The sequence below is a fragment of the Rana temporaria genome, chromosome 4, assembly GCF_905171775.1.
Source record: "Rana temporaria chromosome 4, aRanTem1.1, whole genome shotgun sequence".
NCBI classification, from domain to species: Eukaryota; Metazoa; Chordata; class Amphibia; order Anura; family Ranidae; genus Rana; species Rana temporaria.
In genome coordinates this window covers 259045183-259068980 of record NC_053492.1, presented here as the reverse complement: position 1 = coordinate 259068980, position 23798 = coordinate 259045183, and the positions used below count along the sequence as shown (strand labels likewise).

At 43.7% G+C, this 23798-nt stretch overlaps 1 protein-coding gene across 1 annotated transcript in view; it reads left to right on the top strand.

Moving 5' to 3' along the window:
* Nucleotides 1–23798, top strand: part of BVES (blood vessel epicardial substance) — a 261522-nt gene that overhangs the window by 150568 nt on the left and 87156 nt on the right. The gene's annotated exons all lie outside the window — the stretch shown is intronic.

Genomic DNA, 23798 nt, shown 5'->3' with positions numbered 1-23798 from the left:
CAGAGACATTGTAGGTATGATAATTTGCTTTCTCATGACAGGGACTGTTTTGGTATGGTATGACTAGTGCCTTAGCTATCTCAGTAACATAACACTTGCTTCATAATGACAAGGCCTAAGAGTGCAGCTGACATTTACCATGCACTCAATCCTGTTTCCATCCAGCAAGAAGCAGGCAAACACACTGATAAGTCTGTAGTTTGCTCTGAATACTCACACTTCTTTTATTCACTGACCTCTGTCTTCTCAGACTAACCTTTAAAGGAAGTCTTTGTACTGATCCTCTAAATTCAATGTCTTCTAACTTCACTTGCTGCATGCTTGTTCTCAGTCTGTGACTAAGGAAGTATAATTGCTGCAGGTAGCCAGATAACTAAGGACGTCAGCAAAGGCAGCCCACGTATTTTTGTCATGACAGGCGTTTTTTTCATGATCTCCATTAGGGTCCTTTCACACAGGCCATGTCCGGTCAATTCAGCATTGGATCTATGAACAGATCCTCTGCTAAATTGGAGCAGAACAATACAGATGTTACTTTTCTGATGTCCTTGTCTGTTCAGTTTTTTCCTTCATTTTGACAGCAAACATTTGCAGACGCATGTCTGCTATATGGGCTACTGAATGACAACCTCTTACCTGCCACACAGACCTTCATTTTTTTATGAAACTGAAGGGGCTCGATGGCAAGTGGATATAAATTAAAGCATGTCCATTTAAATCTGCCCATAGATTTACATGGAGCTTCCAATCAGGTCCACCTGAACAAACTAACAGCCATTAGAAGGAGCACTCCCTAGGCCAGTGAATAAAATCTTTTAATTTACTACGCTTATGCTGCGTACACATGAAAAATATAGAACATGTTCTATATCTAAAGTCCGACGGAATGCATCGGAATTTCCAATGAAAAAACTCTGATGGGGCTACACACGATCGGAAAATCCGATGGAAAGTGGAGCATACACTTGGTTGGAATTTCCGACCAAAAGCTCACATCAGACTTTTTCCATCGGAAATTCCGATCGTGTGTACGGGGCATTAGAATGGCGCCTCTTTTCCTTCAACAGATTATGTAAAGCATATGGACTTCTTATGAAATTCAGTATTCAGTTTGTGCCAGCAACTGGTCTTAATTGGAGACATTTAGAAGGACAAATTAGCAAAAAAATGGGAAAAAAGGTTTTTAAATTGCAAGAATACTGAATGTGAGAAGGTTGTGAAAATGAAGCAGAGTATTCCTGGTGTGATATTATCAAGGGAGGTGTTACCCCTGATATCACAAGATCTCCTTTTACTGTTATTTGTTTATATAGCATACAACGTCAAAGTGCTTTTTTCAACATAATAAACTACTAGACAGACCCATATCTATTAAGTCAGGTACAGACAGGTCTTATACCAGAAGGGATTTTATTTTAACTGGGGGTAAATTATATAAAGAAAAACATATGCAAAAATAGAGAAGAATTATAGAAGGTAGTGAAAAACTATATATAGTAAATATGATCTGAAAAAAGGAAACACAGGCATAAAAAAAGATTACATAAAATATCCACTAATTGTGTTTTGTCTGATAAAGTCATAAATTGAAATCTATTCAGGAACTGATATAAAACATCCACGGAGGCTAAAGTGCACCTGCTGGGTATACGTCTATATTTAGCACATTTAATTGTAGCATTTTGTATAGCAGAATTCCATGCACTGTCTTGGCGAATTTGTCAAGTAATGTTAATTCTGCCCTATCCCCCAGTGGGGCTGCTGGGAAACATCAGTGGATTTTTTTTTTTTTCTGAAAAATTGGCATTAAGCAAGGTATAATATTTCATATGCAAGTCTGCGTTAGAATTTTCAAAGAGGGGTAGCTGTACAAGATAACACAGCACAAAAGAAAGCAGCATGGGGATTTAATTCTATAGACAATGTTAGCCTCAGGACATGCTGACTTTGCCTTGAAAACATTTTTGAAGCTTGCAGTTTTGGGTGCTGATTTAACAGGGGAGTGCAAACTCAATGAGATCTGTGCTGAACAGTGATAGTAGTAGTGATAATATTCTGACATCTCCCGCACATAGCAAGTTGTTTTGTCATGAATCAAGTTGTTCAAAGCAGGAAACTTGTCATGTGATGGCTTTGAAAATGGTGTTCCAGTTAACTTCTAGCAAAGATATCCAACACTAGGATGGGGGATCTTTAAGGTGCCAAAAACTAAAAAGATAACATCAAAAATCTATTTTTTTATTGAGAAGTACAAATCAATATAATATATATATATGTATATGTGTGTGTGTGTATATATATATATATATATATATATATATATATATATATATATATATATATATATATATATATATATGTATTTATTTATAACATTAGACAGTGTTGTTGAGCTTTAAAACCATCAAGGAATATCCATGTGGTCTTTACATACAGTTATATCCACTCAACATGTTTCCCCAATCACTAGCTTCTTCTTCCTTTTTAGCTTCTTGGGAATTTCTCTTCCTGATGACATTGGAGCTCATTTAATATTCTTCGGGCGGACCTCTATTTGTTTGTGTTCCTCCTATGGCTTACTAATATCTCCATAGGTGATCTTTAATTGTGCAAAGGCTGTTTGTTAACTGGTTCTTTCTTGCTGGCTAGGCTTGGACAATCCTGCGGCATTATTATGTAGTACTCTAAAATCTCCTGAAGAAACCAGTGATTGGTGAAACATGTTCAGTGGAAGTAACTACATGTACAGGCCACATTGACATTCCTTGATGGCTTTAAAGCTCAACAACACTGTCTAAAGTGTTAAAAATCCCTCATCCTAGTGTTGTCTTCAAAATTGCTTTATTGGGCTTGCGTGGGTGGTTTCCGCTTCCGGGGGGAGTGGTCTGAGTATGGAGGAGTGAGGAGGAATGTGAGGAGCCCCTAGCGCGATCCTTGCGTGCACCCAACAGCTGACCGACTGACAGTGGACTGAAGCGTCCACCGCAGAGCAACCCAGCGAGAGCGGCCAGTATATGCTTAGAGCGCGCTGTGGCTAAGCAGACCGTGTGTCCCAGGGAGGGCAGCCTGCAGCGGCACATGTCGCGTCGCGGAAGACGACCCGGAAGGACTACTCGAGCACCCAGCACTCAAGCTCACTCATACATCACCCGCTATCTCAGGGCGAAGACGGACGCTGCGTTGCAGTCAGCGGCGGTCGCCGGGAACACCACCAGCACGAGAGATTTGAAGGAGATGGCAGCTGCTGGAAATACGATGGCGTGTGGAGGAGATTCTCTATCAGAGGTATCGTTTCCAGCGGCGGCGGTGACACCCACACAGAACAGAGGTATGTCCAGGGGGAGAGAGTGCTCCACGGAAGCAGAGACTAACAAGCTGCTGGTGACAGAGGTATGTCTGGGTTATAATAATATGCCCCCACAACTACATGAGATACAGGAGGAGAAGGGACAAGAGTCCAGAACTGACATGGAGCAGCTAAGAGCACTTATTAAGGCTCTCCCCACAAAGGAGGACATACAGTCTCTGATCAAAGGCATTATGGGGGCACTGAGAGAGGAAATTGAGGAGGTACGTGCTGGGGTAGCAAAGGCTGAGCTTAAAGCTACATACTTAGAAGAGCTAAATTGTAGACTGGAGCAGAGAATGGGGAATATGGAAGAGGAGCATGCGAGACAGCACCAACAGTTGGCTATGATACAGCTACATTCTGAGGAGGCTGAGGACAGAAGTAGGCGGAATAACATCAGAATTAAGGGGGTCCCTGAAAATTTGGAGGGTCCCGCTCTGAGAGAGGCGGCCATGTCCATATTTAACCAAATTCTGAATAACCCTGTTGATACACCAATTGAACTGGACCGGGTCCACAAAGTCCCTACTTTTCGTTCCCCAGCCCAAGGAGGCCCTAGAGATGTGGTGTGCAGAGTACATTTTTTCAGGGTGAAGGAAGATATAATGCGAGCTGCATGGAATGAGGGAGTGATAAAGTGGGAGGGTGTCGACATACAGGTCTATCCGGATCTATGTAGGCTCACAAAATGGAGAAGACGAATGTTAAAACCCTTGCTGGAATACATACGCCTTAAAGAAGCTACATACCGATGGGGGTACCCCCTGGCAGTGATCGTTAAAAAAGCAGGGCAGAACTTCAATCTAAGGTCCCCCGCACAACTAACAGAACTTTTTCAGTTTCTGGGAACAGATCCTATTGAAGTTCCAAATTGGTTAGAATCACCCATACTGTTGGATCGATACTAGCTCTAAAAAGACAAAGGGAGACCGGGGATCGTAACAATGGGCCTATGTGAAGACAAGAGGAGAAATCCCTCTGGAAAGGGTGAAGAGAAATGGAGGGCATTTGGACATCTTACCCCCATATGTTTTTTTTTTTTTTTTTTCAGGGGGTCTGAACTAGAATGTCGGGACTCTGCCTGTGTTTTTTTTTTTTTTTTAGTGTTTTTTTTTTTTTGGAGGGGGGGAGGGGGGGGGGGGAGGGGGGGGGGGAGGGGGGGGGGGGAGGGGGGGGGAGGGACCCAGAATACTGTTGTATACCGGTTAAATACAAATTGATACAAGTGAGAGTGAAAATGAAAAGTGAAAATGACAGTGAAAATGGAATGAGGGATTAAGGTCCAAACAAGGTGTCTGGGAGAGATAGGCGGGGGTCCTCCCCCCCCCCCCTCCCTCCCTCCCTTTCCCTTTTTTTTTTTTTTTTTTTGGAGGGAAGCGTGGTGGGAGCGAAAAAGTAGAGGAAAATGCTAGAATGACCCCCCATTAAGGGGCGCTCTGGTGCCATAAAAATTAGTAGAAGATCAGATGCCCCGCCTGAGGCCTAAGAGGGGGGGGGGGTAATAGGAATGTATACTTTTTTTTTTTTTTTTTCTCTAGGGGAGGGGGGGATGTGTGTGGTCTGGGGGGTATCTTAGGGTGGGTAATAAGGGGGGGGGTTAAAGGCTTGTGGAGAGGGGGGGGGAGGGGGAGGAGAGAGGGGGGGTGGGGGTAGGTTAAATAGCACCATAGGGGTATAAAGGGTTTATAAAATAAGTGTTATACAAAAGGGATATTAAAACTAAATTAAATATAATCACAAGGATAAATGGGGCCTTTTTGTGCTCCCCTTCTATGTGTGTATTGTTTTTTTTTTTTTTTTTTTTTTTGGAGATAAGGCAGGTTTTTAAGCCTCCACTAAAAACACATCGGAGTGAAGCATGGACACGGGGATAGAAGCGATAGGGAATAGATAGGATATAAGGGTTAAAGGGGCTTGGGCCGAAGTGGGGCTAGGAAGGGGTAGGTAGGGGGGGAATTAAAAGGTCTGAAGGTTTGAAGGCCAAGCTCTCAGACGGTAGTAAAATATCTGGGTGTTTTTTTTTTTTTTTTTTTTTTTTTTTTTTTACGTTGTCTTTTTTATATGAGGTTGTATAGCAATGCACCATGGAACTATACCTCTTAATGAGGACTAAGAATAAGATAGAATAAGGTAGAAACAGGGTTGTAAGCTATGTTGCATGATACTGATGAGGAAATGCTTATAGAAATTTATATATGCCAGAAGAAGCTAATATGGCAGAAGGATGAGATGCAAAATGTATACTTTCCCTCAATAGTATATAGGAATTTTCTTATATTTTTTTTTTTTTTTTTTTTATGGGGGGGGGGGGGTGGGGAGTGGACCCAGGGGGGGAGGAGGGGAGAAAAGGCACACCTCTATGTTTCCCCCCTCTTTTTTTTTTTTTTTTGGGGGGGCATGCTTTGGGAAATCTAGGGGCGGAGATTGTCAGAGGGGGGTCTTCGGAATAAAGGGGTATCCTTAAAGCTGGGGTGAAGAGATACATGGTTAACATAAAGTCAATGTGAAACGTATGAAGGGGTGCGCGCGGGCAAACGCGGGGGAGCTCCCGACGCGTTGTCCTCGCTCTTGTCTGCACATACACTCTCCCCACCAAAAACGCCTCTCCTCCAGTTGGAGGTAGACCGGAGGCGTTAAATAAAGGGAAAGGGGATTTTCCCCTCTCCCTGGGGGTTTTTTTTTTTTTTTTTTTTTCTCGTTCCCCGTCCCGTCTAGGTCCAACAGCGATCCGCCTCCAGAGTAGCGAGGGGACGCGGGTTGGAGCCGCGGGGGAGGGGAAAGGAAGTGAAATTACTCGGGCATTGGGGCGTGTGACCAGTCCTCGAGATACGGGGAATAGGGGTAGGGGGGGTTTTTTTCTTTTTTCTTTTTCCTTTTTTTTTTTTTTTTTTTTTTTCTGTATGTCTGTCTAAAATTGGGGTCGCGGCCTTTCTCTCTCCCCCTTCTCCCCTCCCATCCTCCTTGGTATCTTCGAGCCCCCTCGTGAGGTTAAAGGGTAATCCCCTACACTAGAGTAGAAAGATGACAAAAACGGATATAATTAATTTTACTTCATATAATGTCAAAGGCTTAAATAGCCCAGAAAAACGTACTAAATTATTGGCAGAACTTAGCAGGATTAAGGCACAAGTAACCTTTTTACAAGAGACCCATTTTCGAAAAGATAAAATACCCAGATTGGGAAATCAAAGTTTTCCGACTGTATACCATGGTGCCTCGCAGACATCGAAGGCGAATGGAGTGGCAATCTTGCTCTCAAAACAAATGATTTGGAAGGAATCAAATGTAATTACGGACGATGTAGGCCGGATGCTAATCGTAAAAGGGGAGTTAGGGAATCAAAAAGTTACTCTGGTGAACTTATATTTACCCAATGAAGACCCTACAGTCGCATTGGAAAAATATCTGGAAATGGTACAACAACATAAAGAGGGGTTCCTTGTCATGGGGGGTGATCTAAATATAGCATTAGACCCAGTGATAGATGTATCAAGGGGAGTGTCTCATATCTCCAACACAAAACTACGGAAAGCAAGGTGTCTATTGAAAGAAACTCAGGTAATAGATAGCTGGAGGATGACCCATCCGCATGACAAGGATTATAGTTTTTTTTCTGCGAAACACAAAACATACACAAGGATAGATTATGTCTTTATAGATCAGAACATTCTTTCAAGATTACGAGGAGCAGCAATAGGATCTTTTACGATATCCGATCATGCGCCAACCAATTGCAGTATAGAATGGGGAGAAAGGGGGCCACGAGAATGGAATTGGAGAGTTAATGAGACACTCTTAAAAGATCCGGATTATGAGAAGCAGATAGCTAGGGAATTAGACAATTTCTTCTCTATTAACGACTCAGATGAAACACTGCCTATGAATATCTGGGAAACACATAAATGCTACCTAAGAGGGGTACTAATCTCATTGGGGGCACATAGAAAACGTAATCTGAGTGCTAAACTGGATAGTCTGCTGGGGGAAATCCAACTTCTGGAAACAGCACATAAGAAATTACAGACACATCAGATAGGGGAGAAGTTGGCGGGCTTGCGGGAAAAATTAAATCTTATGCTAACGGACAAAGCAAAAGCCAAATTGAGTAGGTGTAAAAGAACTTTTTACGAATTTGGGAATAAACCCAGCAGGTTACTGGCGAACGCACTCAGAGATACGAGATCCCGCAACCAGATCGAAAAAATTAGAACGCAGGGGAATGTACTGGTGAGCTCAACACAGCAAATAGCTGAAGCATTTAGAGTCTATTATTTAAACTTATATAATTTGGAGAGGCAGGGTGGAAGAATTAATACTGCAGAAAGGGAGGAAAGGGCCAAGGAATATATATTGTCTTCAAAGATGCCAAAGATACCTACAGAAGAAGCAGAAAAGATAGATGGCCCGATTACAGTTGAAGAATTTCTGGGAGCCTTAGGAGCATTAAAAGCGGGAAAGGCGCCGGGTCCTGATGGTTATACCTTGCGGTATTACAAAATTTTTGCGGAAAAACTGGCACCTAGGTTCGTTGCGGCTTTTAATTCGATCCGCGAAGGACAGAGGATGCCAGCGGAAACCTTAATGGCCGAGATTGTGGTGATTCCCAAGGATGGGAAAGATCCCGCCGAGTGTTCAAGTTATCGGCCAATTGCCTTGCTAGATGTCGATTTAAAAATCCTGGCGAAGATACTGGCAGATAGACTGTTGCCGTATATCCCCGCTCTGATACACCCAGATCAAGTGGGTTTCACCCCGGGCAGAGAAGGTAGAGAGAATACCCAAAGGATAATAAGCACAATATATTTAGCACAACAACGCCACCAGTCCGTAGTTTTGATATCCGCTGATGCGGAAAAAGCCTTTGACAGGGTGGAATGGGGATATCTAAAAGTCATGCTATCACATATTGGTTTGGGGAAGGGCTTACTGAACTGGATCACAAGCCTATACTCCTGCCCATCGGCAAGAGTGAGGATTAATGAGAAAAAATCAGATCCCTTCCCTATCCATAATGGAACCCGACAGGGATGCCCCCTATCCCCAATTATATTTATTCTTTCCCTGGAGCCCTTTTTAAGAACTATTAGAGCAAACAGTGATATAAGGGGTATACGGGTTGGGGAAGACGACTATAAGGTGGCAGCGTATGCTGATGATCTACTGTTCACATTAACGTCCCCGATAACATCGCTCCCCTGCTTATTAGCAGAGATAAAAAGATATGGAAAAATTTCCAATTTTAAAGTCAACTATAACAAATCGGAAGCAATGGGAATTGAGGTGAACAGTGGATTACGGCATCAGTTGGCCGGTAGTTTCTCTTTCAGATGGACAGATTCCCATGTGGAATATTTAGGGACGAAGATACCGAGGAAATTGGGCAGGATCTTTGAATTAAACTATATACCCCTGATAAAACAAATAAAGCTAGATTTACAAAAATGGGATAAAGAAACATTCTCATGGTTTGGCCGAATAAATATAATAAAAATGAACACGATGCCAAGGCTAATCTATCTTTTGCAGACCCTTCCCATAACATTGCCGATGGGTTTCCTGAGAGACATACGAGCAAAGTTTATGAAGTTTATTTGGGCTGGAAAACCGGCCAGAGTCCGGAGAAATATACTGACTCTACCCAAAGATAAAGGAGGAGTGGGCCTCCCAGATCCAATGGGGTACTATGATGCCTCTCATCTAGCACGAGTAGTGGATTGGTGCACACAACAGGCTGACAAACCCTGGGTCAATCTGGAACAAGAAGCCAGTAGTATCCCTATAGAAGGTCTGGCGTGGTTGGGGGAGAATAAGATACCTCAGAGCGCAAAGAAACACCCGATGATAAAGGCTACACTTAGAGTTACCAGGCGGACGTGTAAGAATACGAATCTGGTGAAATGTATCGGCCCTATGACACCTATCCTAGGAAACCCGAGCTTTGGGCCAGGGTTAAAAGACCGCTATTTCAATAACTTGAGACGGAAGGGAGCCTGCAGGCTGATACATTTCATGAGAGAGAACCAAGTAATGCAGAACGAAGATTTAGAACTGGTATATGGGGAAGACTTAGATATATGGAGACGTAATCAGTTGAGAACGTTTTTAGGATCTCTGAAGACCCACGAGGCAGAAATAGGGACTCCGTCCAAATTTGAGGAAATCTGTTTAAAAAAAGAACCATCGAGACATATGCTATCATATATGTATACCTTATTGAGCGAATCAAAGGCGCCACGAGAGCTTGTCTTCATACAGGCATGGGAAAGGGATCTGGGCGTTAAGTTTTCAGATACTCAGAAAAATAAGATCTTTGCATTTATACATAAAGCCTCAATCGCATCTAGGTACCAGGAGGGGGGATATAAAGTTATGACAAGGTGGTACAGGACACCAACAATACTAAATCGTTTTTTTCCCAATACGTCAAAAATTTGCTGGAGATGTCAGAAAGAGGAGGGCACCATGGTACACATATTCTGGAAATGTCTGGTGATAAGAGAATTCTGGAGGATGGTCTCGGAGACAATCCGGGAAATTACCGGGATAAACTTAGGAGACAGACCTGCGGCGTTCTTGTTACTCGACATTCCCATATCAATGGAAAACTATAAACAATCTCTAATCCGTCACTTGATAACAGCCGCAAAGGCGTGTATACCTATCCTATGGAAGAGTACCGCCTCCCCAACAAAACTGCAATGGCTTAGCAGAATAAATGAGATACAGATGATGGAAAACCTCACAATGGGAATACAGGAACGAGAGGAGACCTATTGGAGAACCTGGACTCCATTCATTGAATATAGGGAGCGGAGCTTATAGGGGGGGGGGGAGGGGGGAGAGACGGGGGAGAGACCGGGGACAGATGCATTTCTTCTTTTTTTTTCTTGTGTTTTTTTTTTTTTTTTTTTTTTTTTGGGTGGGGAGGGAGGGAGGATTTTTGGGTGGACGATTAACATTTCCTCGGGCTTAGAACACCCCCTTGGAGGATAGCAGACGAAAATAGTGGGTTCACCAAGGATAGGGGACCTGGGCCAGTACAGAGGAGATTAGAAATGTAATAGGAGGCGGAAATATAGAGTATATGAGATGCTAAGGTGAAGATTACAAGGAATGTTATAAGGTTGTAAAATAGAGTTTATGAGATGCTAAGGTGAAGATCTCAATGAATGTTATAATGATGTAGAGATTGTAAAAGCTGTACCTATTGTTTCATGTCTGTGGAAGGAACAGAGGAAAAGAGAAAAAAAGATATACAAAATAAAGAATTATAAAAAAAAAAAAATTGCTTTATTGGATGTGGTGCCCATGTTTCTTAGGTTGACCGGTGCTATTCTTACCTATTTAAAGCAATCATCAATCAGCAATTTCCAAAAGCAACCATCAAAGTTAAAGGCAGTTTAGCATAGACTCAGCCTCATAAAAAAAAAAAAAAACACTGTTCGTATTGCCTTGCCTTGTCACTAGCTGGGGACTTGCATGAATCCCAGTAGTCCTAGATTAAAGGCTATTACAGACAACCTGTCCCTGAGAGCCTTTTGGAATGGTAGTAAACCTAAAGCTAAAATGAAGGGTAGATTTAATGGCCTGGAATAAAATGACCTAAAAATAGTAAGTGGTGTAAATTTGTAACGTAATTACTCACCATAGCCCAAATATGGCATACATAGGTAGAACCAAAGTAACTTTATGGGAAATTGTTAACAACAGTTTTACCCAACAAACAAAGAAGACAAATTCCGAACTTTTAAAAATAGAACTTCAAGTCATAGGCTCAGATTTACAAAGCACTTACGCCGACGTATAACAAGTTACGCCAACATAAGTGCAAATGTACGCCGTCGTATCTGTGCGCAAGACCCACAAACGGAGATGCGCCTAAAACCAGGCAACACCCCGTCAACGTATCTTGCTTACGCCGGCGTAGAGTGGGCATACATATAGGCTGGGAGCATGGTGCCGCTGCCATTGATTAGCCATTCAAACATGCAAATGAGGGAAATACGGTGATTCACGAACCTGCGTACGCCCGACGCAGGCTACGAGAGGTGCGCATAAGTTGTACGTCCGGCGTAAAGTTAAGCCCTATAAAGGAGGTGCAACCCAGCAGCAGACATGCAAAGGTCTGCACCAGGGAACACAAGCCGGCCAAGCCAGCGTATTTTACGTTGGAGGTGTGTCTGGCTGGGCGTAGGTTATGTTCATGGCGTACACAGTGAACCGGCGTATCTTAGGCAGTTGTTCCGACGTGGTTGTGAGCATGCGCAGGGGGATGCGTCCACGTCATGGCGCATGCGCAGTTCGTTAAACGGACTTGTCTGGCGCTCGGCCCATCATTTGCATGGGGTCACGCTTCATTTGCATGGGTTTGCATGGGTCAAGCCCACTTCCACCTACGCCGGCTTGCGCCTTCGAAACCTACGCCACGCAGACGCAGCGTTGGGAGCACTGGCTTCCTGAATTCCATGCTTGCCTCTCTGTGCTGCGTCGGCGTGGTGTATGGCATTTGCGTTACGGCGGCGTAATGTGCGCTCAACTCTCTGTGAATCTGGGCCATAGCCTTCAGGTGAACTGAATACAGCTTTTTGCTTGCAATACTGGAATAGCACTAAGCTATTATAAAAATATTATCAGCAAGGACATTATCTGCCACACGGATTTCCAAAAACTACTATACTGTTAGCTTTTATCTTGCCAACTTTATACAGCATGGTGCCAGGACCTCCAATCAAAGTGAAAAATAATCATTATAACCTATCAAACAGGAACAAATCTCTCTGGGCATCCCGCCACAGTGAAAGATAAGATGTTATGGTTTTTCGAGAGAGCTAAAAGTGTTGGAACTGCATTGCTACTCTAGATATGGATTCCCAACATTACCATCAAGCAAAGCTAGGATGATAACATCAATGTATTTACTAATGTAGGTTCATTAAAGTGGAAGTACACCTTAGAATTACTCAATGAACCTTAAAAATCCCTATAACACATGTACTTGCATAGCATCGTGTTTGACATATGTCTATGCTCTGGTTGTTGAGCAATCAGCACTAAAAACTGTCAGGTAATGTTATTTAGTTATGTTAAAAAGTTTTACCTAAAATAAAACCCAAATAACCAGAGTGTGGTCCCCCACAAATCCAGACCAGGCCCTTATCCAAGCATGCAGTCTGTCAGGGCATGTTAAGTGTGCTACGGAGCCCTCCCCCCTGACCCATACCATGCCACATCCTTTCAACATGAGCAGGGTGTTTTTGGCTCCCTGCCAATGCACCTTGTCCCCGTGTTGATGGTGAGGGATTCATTCCCACATCCTTGGCCATTGTTTGTAGGTGTCTGCGTGCGTGTCTATTTTAAGAATATGCAAACTCACTTTAACAAGGTTGGTCGCAGATCCTTGGGGGAGTGGCTATCTGTATTTGTCAGCCCCTTTTAACGGTATGGCCCATGATGGTCGTACAAAGACGTCATAATGACAAGTGACAATTTAACTTGGCCTAACCCCTTGATCTTGTGTACAATGACCCCCAACAGAGCACACATAACAGTGTCAGACAGCGACTGATGAGGTCATCAATTTAGCTCAAGTTTCAAGTTGAAATTAGCTTAGGAGTCACAAATATTTCAATACACAAATGTGATCATTTATTTTTATTTATTTTCAGCATTAAACCTACACATAGTGACATTGTTTTACAGTATGTCATTTTAGAATGTTTAAAGGGCCAGAGAATTTTTGGCCAACACAAGAAAGGTAAGTATAAAATTAAATTGACTGCATCTGCCAAGGTAACTCACCAGCTGGCGACATAAAGTAATTTTGAAATTGATCTCTAATCAATTTCCCACTGGAAGTGCCCCTAGTCACATTCCACTGTGCCGCTTCCATGTTATGCATCAGGGAATCCTCAAAAACATACCCATCACGTTCTCGCACATAGTTGTGCAGTGCACAGGCAGTTTTTACAGCAGAGACAGCATGCTCCAGACTGAGGTTGATGGCAGTGTGCAAGAATCTCCATTTATTGCAAAGAATCCCAAATGCACACTCCACTACTCGGCGTGCCCTAGTGAGACGATAATTAAAGATTCTTTTTTCATTGGTCAGACCTAGAAAAAGGTCTCAGCATGTTTTTCCCAAGGGCAAACGCTTCATCCCCTACAAAAACATATGGGAGGGCAGGCTCATTTGTTCCGGGCAAGGACGATTAGTTTGGTAAATCAAGTCTATTCTCCCTCACAATTCTCCCAAATGAGGAATGGGCAAATACACCTGAATCTGAGCTGCTGCCATAAGCACCGACATCAATATAAAGGAATTTATAATTTGCATCTGCCACTGCCATTAATACAAAAGAAAAAAAATATATAATTAAAAAACTGACTCCCACTATCAAATGGCTTCAGGATGCAAATGTGCTTCCCATCGATGGCTCCCAAACAGTTCGGAAAATTGGAAAAGAAAGTGCAGCGCTCAAATACAATAAAATGCAAAAATGTGGCGATAAAGTCAAAATTGCGTCAACAATGTGAAAATAAATATTGCACGTGTAGTGGAGGCCGATACATCAAGCAATAAATAAATAAATGATAAAGTCCAGAATGAACCACGTGATAGGTGGATACCACAAAGTTCAAAATAGAGAATAAATAAGAAAAGAAATTGTTGGCTTCCAGTGACAGAATAAGTGGATTGGAATTGGATTTCCAAATGCAGAAAGATATCCCACCACCAGTGTATATGCAGGCTTACCAGACAGGGTGGACTTTGTAAAAATTTAATTTCCAGAGTCAATCAGGCTTGGTATATGCTTAGAACGTTGGTGTGGAATCTCTTCTGGGAGGGGATCTGCAAGTAGCTATGATGCAAAATTCAGTAACCCGGAGACAGGCTGGAAGATCTCTCACTCATGAAGTACAGGAGATGGTCATCCGTATTAGAGGTTACTTATAAATATAGAAAAGAGAAGAGGGGATGCCATAGTGTAACACCGTAAAAAAACAATAAAAAATGTATTTAAAGGTTGCACTTACATATTGGATGAGAATACAGCGCATATCAATAAAATGATGGCAACGATGGATTTTTCGGTAGCCGTGTTCAGCAGCTTGATACATACATATTTAGCAGCGCAGTAATTCACACCACACCAGTTCGGAAAATTGCAACGCTCCCAGAATTCCTCGGATACCTTTAACCAATCTTGTTTTGTAGGCTTTTTGAACACCAAAGGCTTTAGTTCTTCCCATAAAATAATGCATGTCTCATGAACAATGCCACGTATTGTTGATTTGCCAACCTTGAATTTATAGTGTAGACTTCTGAAATAATGGTGGCGAAGAATGCAGGATGCCTTAAAAAAAGATAATCGACACCTCAGAGAAGTGAAGAGTGCCTCGGGGGTACCCCATTAGTATGCTGGGGACCTAGATTTTCTGAAACCAATCATAGAAATGAGAGAGTAAGTTATCATCTACATCATCAATGTATCGGGCATACATATTTATTATTTTGCATTATTAACTTAAAATCGTTATTTTAATACAGGACCGAAGCTAGTTGGGATGAACAAGACGTGTTAGAGGATCAACCGGAGAGCTAGTTCGGAGGGACAATCGGAGGCACCAGTAGATACAGTTTTGATGGAACCTAATGAGGATCTCACACAAATCCAAATAGGCTCTAATCTATGGTTAGATAACACAGAAGAGGAATCTGTAGTGGCAGAGGCAATCCCTGGGCCCTCCTCTGCTCATGCAAGCATTGCTCGGCCAGCCAAAGTGGCGCGTAAGCGAGCGCCAGTATCGCAGATGGACATAAGTGAGCATCTACTAGATATGTTAAAAATAATGTCAGAAAAGGTGAATGCTTTCTTATGTCTGGCTACGATACTGGCGCTTAATTTTGTCCCTTTAAAAAAAAAAGTACTACCTGAGCGATATTTGGAAATGCGAACCACTATAGAACACGTTCTGCAGTCCTTTTCACTACCAAGTGAAAGGCCATATGTGCCACAAGCTAAATCTCACATTCACTTCCCAATGTCCAGCCAGTACCCGAAACCGGTACACAAACCTTACCCCTATGTTCCTCCATCCTATCCTTCCAGTTTTCAAGAGGCTACTTCTATATATGATGTACAGGCGAATTCCATATCCCATCCCATCCCCAATTCCTTCAATTAGGCCATCCACACAAATTCAGGGGATGTATGTGCCACAGCCACATGTGCCACAGCAACATGGCAAGTCTAGCCATGCTCCCAGCACTGCCATTGCTGAAAATCCTTATGCAAGTATATACTCCACTGAGGCTGCATTATTAAAAAGAACATATCATAATCTTTAAATTTTGAGTTCTGCCCACAGTCAACGAGCATGTGTGCATTTTTTTGTAAAACATTCTGTCAAGAGGTATACTTGAAAGCACAGTTTATATTTTGTATATTGTAAAAAAAAAAAAATACACATACAGATCCAACTACTTTTAGTTGATCTCCTCCTTGCAGGCTGATTCCCAATGCATCTACCAACCACTGGAAAAATGGATAGCAGGATACCAAAAACACACAAAGGCAGCGCTCAATGGGAATAGCATTAAAACTTTTATAGTCTTCAAGTAGGTAACAAAATAAATATTGCTCTGGAGATAAAATCGATGTAGCTACATAAACTGTAAAAATGGTGCGAGTAATACCAAACGGTACCAAAAGCAGTCATAAAAACATGAAGCCAAGTATGATACTGGTATAAAAATGTGTACAACGATGCCACTGCTGAATCCAGATAAGGAGAAGTTAACATCAGTCCGTCGGCATGTAGATGTCCCGTGAAGGGAACTATTACAACTCCCAGTGGATGGTTGTAGAATCCCAGGTTGATAGAGGGAAGTGTAACAGCCCTTGTGTGTGGCAGATAGTAAGGCCCGCCGGCATGCAGATATGAAGGCACAGCAAAGGAGCCCTTCAGATGGACAAGCCCCGCCAGTGTCCGTGACGTCACCGGATCTCCGACGGAACTCTCTGAAGCTGGTGGAGAGGTGAGTATAAATCAAAATAATTTTGATCGATCAAAAAAATGAAAGATTAATCGATGAATTAATAGTTAATTTCCACAGCCCTAATATATATATATATATATATATATATATATATATATATATATATATATATAAAGATTTGTGTGGTCATCTTCTGTCTGGTTATTCATTTATAATTACACATGTTGGATAGTTCTACTCACTTAATATTCCATGCTCACAAATAACAATGACAATGGACACAGGTGGTGAAAAGTACCTTAATTTGATGAGTAATCTTTCTGCAGGCTGGATGCTTGCTCTGTAGCATGTGTTCTGTTGCTCCAACCGAGGGTACATTGGGCCAAATCCTCAAAAGAGATACGACGGAGTAACTGCTGTTACTCCGTCGTATCCCTGGTCCTAACTATGGAACTGATCCACAGAATCAGTTTCCCATAGTTAGGACGAAGATCCGACATGTGTAATTGAATTACACTGTCGGATCTTAAGGATGCAATTCTAGGCCGGCCGCTAGGTGGCGAGGCCATTGCGGCCGGCCTAGAATATGCAAATGACCAGTTACGGCGATCCACGAACGCTCCGACGGGCCCGTCGCTCTAAATCTACGTCGTTTACGTCGAGTTCCGCCGCGTAAAACTAGGGCTGAGCCCTAGTTGTCTTAAGCCATGTTAAGTATGGCCGTCGTTCCCGCGTCGAATTTTAAATTCTACGTCGTTTGCGTAAGACGTCCGTGAATGGCGCTGGACGCCATTTACGTTAACGTCTAAGCAAATTACGTCGAAGCGACGTCAGTTAGCGCAATGCACGTCGGGTAAGTTACCCGACGGAGCATGCGCAGTACGTCCGGCGCGGGAGCGCGCCTAATTTAAATGGGGCGAGTCCCATTTGAATAGGAACTCCTTGCGCCGGCCGGATTTAAGTTACAGCGCCGCAAATTTCCAGGTAAGTGCTTTGTGGATCGGCACCTAACGTGGAAATTTTGCGGCGGTGTAACTTAAACCTGAAAAGTTACGTTGCGCCGCTTCTTTGTGGATTACCCCCATTATTCCTAACAATTTATCAAAACTTAAAAAAAAAAACTTGGACTTAAAATAAAATAAAAACATCTACTATGTAACTATGAAACAATGGAGGAACAAAGAGCCAAATCCACAGCCAGCGGCGCAAATTAAGTTTCTGAAAACTTATGTCATTTAAGTTACGGCGCCCTAAATTGGTGTCGTAAGTGCCGTATCCACAGCGCATTTGCGCACAAAATTGCGCCAGCCGTAACTTAAATTCCGAGGCGTAAGGCGGGGTTATGGCAAGTGGGAAGGAAGTGGGCGTGCTTCATTGTAATGAGCCGTGACCCCATGCAAATGAAGGGCCGGCCGTACTGCGCATGCGCGCACGAATCTGCTGCTCACTGCGCATGTGCAGAACTTTGCTCGGCGCAATCAGTGAGATAGGTAAAAGGCCAAGCGTACTTAGTTTGAGGATCGCCCTGTGTATAAAAAGCCCCAGTCAAACACACTTCCCTTGCAAAAGTATATCCCAGTGTTTCCCTTCCATGAGCAATTTGCTTCTGCTCTTAACGTTTGTTGGTGTTTGTTGGTAACTTGTGTTTGTGAGAAAAGTGTTTGAGGAGTTGGAGAGTCTAGTTGGTGTTTGTTTTTGATAAGTGTATTTTGTTAATTTGTTTGTTATTGTTTTTGCTGTTTTTTTTTTTGGTGCTTGTATTTTGTTTGTTTTTTGTTCGTGTTTTATTTACAATTTATAGTAGCTGTCTGCTTGTGTGTTTAGATTTTTGTCTGTGTTTTGGGTGTGTATTTTTGTCTGTGTTTTGGGTGTGTATTTTTGTCTGTTTGTTGGCTGTGTATTTTTGTCTGTTTGTTGGGTGTGTATTGGTGATTGTTTTTTGGGTGAGTTTCTTGGTGCTGGGTGGTGTCTGTGATGGCCCCCAAGCGCAGGAAGCTTAATTTCACCCTGGGAGAGAAGCGAATTCTTGCTCGGGGCATCGTGCGATATGGGCGATATCTGCATGGCCCTGAGAGCCGGAACACCCCCCCGGCCAGGAGGAAGGAGCTCCTTAAACGGATAATGGATCAGGTCAATGCGGCGGGGGGGGAGACCAGGACCCCCGCTGGCATACAGAAAAAAATTAACGACCTTAGGAGCGTTGTCCGCAATAAGATGGCAAAGATGGACGCCCATACCAGGGGCACTGGAGGAGGGGGACCCTGCCCAGTCAGACTGACAGAAGAGGAATGGGCAGTGGCCCAGTGTTTACACACACAGCAGGTAGTGGGCCTGCCTGGCTATCAGTCAGATGTTCCTGTGAGGACAGGTAAGTTTTTGGTTTTTCTCTCTGGTGATTAGCATGTGTGGGTGGGGGAAGGGAAGATGTGCCAAGTGTGTGGATCCTCCAACCTGTGATTGTTTTGTGTCCTCCACAGATGGCCAGGAGGTTGCAGGCCCATCAGGCCAGGAGGTTGCAGGCCCATCAGGCCAGGAGGTTGCTGCCCATCAGGCCAGGCTGCTGCACCACCCCCAAGACAGGCTGCTGATGACTCCCAAGAAGGGCAGGATTCCCCAGGGGAGGGGAGTGGCCAAACCTCCCCTCATGAGGAGGTTGAGGGGGAGGAGGATGAGGGGGAGGAGGATGAGGGGGAGGAGGAAGAAAATATTCAGATTGGCCGGGAAGTCCTGTTGGCGTCTGATATGATGACCTTTGAGTCTTCCCCTGAGGCTACCCCAGAGGCTGGCACCAGTCAGGCCACCATCAGGGGTAGCCCCTCCCACTTCTCCCCCAACAGGCCTCCACCCACAAGGGTCACTCTATCCCCTCCTCCCAGGCCACAAGCCTCAGGGGCAGGCAGGATGGAGACCCAGGACACCATGGAGGTGGCCGAGCGTCTGCCGGTCAGTCTGCTGAGGGACAATGCCCGGCAGACCCGCACTCTGGATAAAATGCTCCAAAAAATGACCCAGATGGAGCACAGCCTGGGTGTAATGATGGAGGCAGTCGGTGATATGGCCACCAACTCAGTGGCGGTCATTACATGCATGAACGACCTACAGACCGCCACAACAGGCGTGGCCCGGGAGGTGACTGCCCTGACCCAGGCTGTGCAGGACAATACTAGGTCTGGCCAGGCCAATGCGGCTGCCCTCACTGCCTGTCTCAGTAGAATTGCAGTGGCCTTGGAGGGCAGGCCAGCAGGGGAGGCTCCTCCTTCCCCTGCTCACCCCCCCCCCCAGGAGGCTCCTCCTTCCCCTGCTCACCCCCCAGGAGGCTCCTCCTCCCCCCCCCCAGGAGGCTCCTCCTTCACCAGCTCACACCCCCCCCCCCAATGGACATCCTCCGCGAGGGCGTGGCCGTGCCCGTGGCCAGCCAAGGCATAGCATTCGCCGCCGATAAGTAATTAGCAGGGATACTTTTGTTTTTTTATTTTTATGTTTTTTTTATTTTTTTTATTATTTCATTTGGTATTCTGTACTTATGATTTGATTTATGTGTGTGAATGATGTGTGAATGTGGGGGGGTGGCATTCCTGATAAAATAAGGGTGTCACCCTCAGTTTTGGTGGAGAAGTGATCCCAGGTTCCTGAATGGTGTATGAATGCACAGTGACATAATTGGAGCCTTGGCGTGGCGTTGCTGCTCCCAAGTACCAAAGGGGGGGGGACTTGGATCTAATCCATTTCGATGTGCATGTGATGTGTCTGTGCTAGGGACCACAGTGGCGTGCATTCATGCATTCTCATTGTGACATCATTAATGTGCGTTTACTCTGCAAAAATGCATTCTGCGAGGCGTCTCCTGACTACTGTTCCCTCAGAAGAGGGGGTACCCTCGGTTACTAAAGTCACTATTATAGATAGGGGCATGGATGCCCCTGGCATGGTGGCATACAGATTGTAGTCCAGCAAGTGTGTGTGGTCAGCTCTTCCTTCATGGTATTGCTTTAGCTGACCTTTACACGGCATGTGTAAAATTAGGGCTGCTTTTATAAAGTGTAAAATTCTTCCGAGAAACTAACTGAAGCGCACAGGTCGTAATCTACGCCGCACACACTTAATTTTGTGGATCGCCCTATCTCCCTCATTTGCATCTTTGCCTATCAAATACAGCGGCGTGTCTAGAAATACCGGAATTTCATGCGTATCTCGTTTCGAGGATCAGGCGCAAAGATACGCGCCGTGTAAAATTAGAAATCTCGAGTTAAGTCGGCACATCTGCTTTGTGGATTTGGCCCAAAATGTATAGCAGCAAGGCAAAAAAAAAAAGTTACCCATTTATTGACATGCGCGTATAATCAAAAAACTTGTCTTCATACCCACGGAGCTCTTCATACAATATCATGAACTGCCCTCTTTCATCCCTATTTTCAATGATGGGATGAACCCAGTATCTTCTTCTTCTCCTCCTCTCAACTTCCAGCAAGATTGCTGCTGTTGCAGCAACAACTGTAGGCATGAACATGGGCAGAGCAGCACACATTTCTTCAGAAATCCAAACAATACTTACTGCTGGACAACCAGGAAGAGTCCAAGAAAGGTCACTCCCTTTTATTAGCAACATCATCACACAGCTAACAATGATTGGCCTTCACAAAAAAAGCAGCTCTGAAGATCATTTCTTCAAATTCGCAGCTGATCCGCAGATAAAACGCAGTGGATCCGCTGAACACCTGATAGAGAAATTCGCAAAGACAATGGAGCTCAAAAACACAACGCACTAGTGTGAATTCGGCCTAATACTGTCCATAAGGTCAATGCAAAGAAAATATGTTCTAAAAAACTGACTTATTTCCCTCATATCATATCCCTGAATATCAGCTGGTGGTCGTGATGTCTATATCTTGTTTTAGGGCCAGTTCACACCAGACGCAGTTCCGTTCCATTCCGTGTGCTTTTTTTCTGCACAAAATGCATGCACAGTGTTTTCCATGTATTCCAATGGCTCTAGTTGGCTCTAGTTCACACCATGCAGTCAGTTTCCGGTGCAGAAACTGACCAGAAACTGACTGCATGGTGTGAACTAGAGCCAACTAGAGTCATTGGAATACATGGAAAACACTGTGCATGCATTTTGTGCAGAAAAAATGCACACGGAACTGATAGATTTGAACACTGTTAATGATCTAGAAGCGTGACTTTTGCATTGTATGTTAATGGAAGGAAACTCAATGTGTCCCCAATCTGTCAAACAGGCAATGAAGAGAAAAACCGCACACCAAGTAGATTCTAAATATGAATTTACTGAAATCATGGACCAAAAAGAGTGTACAGTATATGGGTCTGGGATTATTCATTGTGTCTAATGGTACCAACATCCTGGGTATAAGAAATATATGGGTAGATTCACAAAGGGCGTCCTAACTTTGCGGCGGCGTAGCGTATCGTGTTTACACTACGCTTCCGTAAGTTAGCGAGCCAAGTACATGATTCACAAAGTACTTGCCTGCTAAGTTACGGCGGCGTAGCCTAAAGCGGGCGGGCGTAAGGGCGCCTAATTCAAAATAGGCTGAGGGGGCGTGTTTAATGTTAATTTGGTTTGTCCTGATGTGATTGATGTCCGCCTACATATCCCAGTGTGCATTGCGGCAACGTACGCCGCACGGGCCTATTAGACGACTTACGCAAACCATGTAAAATTTGGGAATTTCGACGCAGGAACTGCGGCCATACTTTAACATTACTATTCCAGCTATTTGATGGAATATCTTTAGGCCTGATAATGCGTTACGTAAACGGCGTATCTGTACTGCGTCGGCCGGGCGTACGTTCGTGAATAGGCGTATCTAGTGATTTACATATTGTTACGCCGACCGCAATGGAAGCGCCACCTAGCAACCAGCCTAAATATTGCACCATAAGATAGAACGGCGCAAGCCGTCGTATCTTAGATAGGTTTAAGTGTATCTCTGTTTGAGAATACACTTAAACTTAGGTTGGCGCAGATTCCGAGTTAGGTCGGCGTATCTACTGATACGCCGGCCTAACTCTTACTGAATCTAGCTAATACTGTATAGTAAAAAAACATAAGGAACTTTTAAAGTGGTAGTAAAGTCCCAATATTAATTTGTACCTACAAGGAAAATTAAAGTCAAGCTTATGTGCACCGTTTAGGAGACTTTCACATCAGCAATAGCTGATTACGACACCCACATTTGCTCAGTGTTGCTATGCATCATTAGTACGCCTCACAATAGTACTCAGGAAGACATGTTGGCCACACATTTAACCCCCTGATCGCCCTAGATGTTAATTCTTCCCAGCCAGTGTCATTAATACAGTAACAGTGCAAATTTTTAGCACTGATCACTGTATTGGTGTCACTGGTCCCCAATAAGTGTCAAAAATGTCAGTTAGTGTCTGACTGTCCACCACAATATCACAGTCCCACTATAACACACTGATCGCTGTCATTACTATTAAAAAAAATACATAATTTGTAGGAGGCTATAACTTTTGTGCAAACCAATCAATATATGCTTATTGGAATTATTTTTTACCAAAAATATGTAGCAGAATACATATTGGTCTAAATCAGAGGCCTCCAAACTTTCTAAACAAAGGACCAGTTTACTAGGGGGGGGGGGTACTGCGCTTAGTGAGAGCAAACAATGCCCAATCTTTGGTATTATGGGGTGAAATAGTTGATGATGGTGGGAGGAATAGAGCCCCATTTTTGTTGTCGGTGGAAATTATGCCCCATCACTGGTGTCGGTGGAAGGAATAGTGCCCCATTGTTGGTGTCAGTGGCAGGTATAATGCCTTAAGGGCTGGATGAAGGCAAACAAAGGTCCATATCCGGCCCCAGGGAGGGCAAGTGGTTAAGGATGGAAGTGCAGGAGGAGCCATGACAGTGCTTAGCGGGAGGGCTCATGTGTAGGTAAGTGTGTCATAATGTGCTAGTATGTGGTGCTTACTAGCACATTATGGGATAAACTGCTGGGGGGCCCAATTTATATTTTTTTTTCTGGCTGTTTACTACCTAAGGTACTGTAAAGTCATAAAGTGCATATAGCATGATAAAAAATGGCAGTTTTTAGTTAGACAATTATAAAATAGTACATACTCAATGCAGCAAGACTCACACGTGTTGTCTGTCTATTATTCTAAATAATGAGAATACTGTCATTCTGAGAACACAGGAGAAATTAGATAATTGACTGAAGACCCTTATTAGCTAACAAGTTATTTTCTCTGAAAAAGAGGGTCACCATGCTCTTAAAACATTGGTGTAACTATTTTGCTGGTTTGGGATCTTAGTAAAGCCTTAAAGGGGAGTTCCAGCCATTTGTATGTTTATTAAAAGTCAGCAGGAACAAAAAGTGTAGCTGCTGGCTTTTAATAAACAGGCACTTACCTGCTCCAGCGTTCCAGCGACGCGCCGGCCGGGGCTCCGCTCCTCTCCCC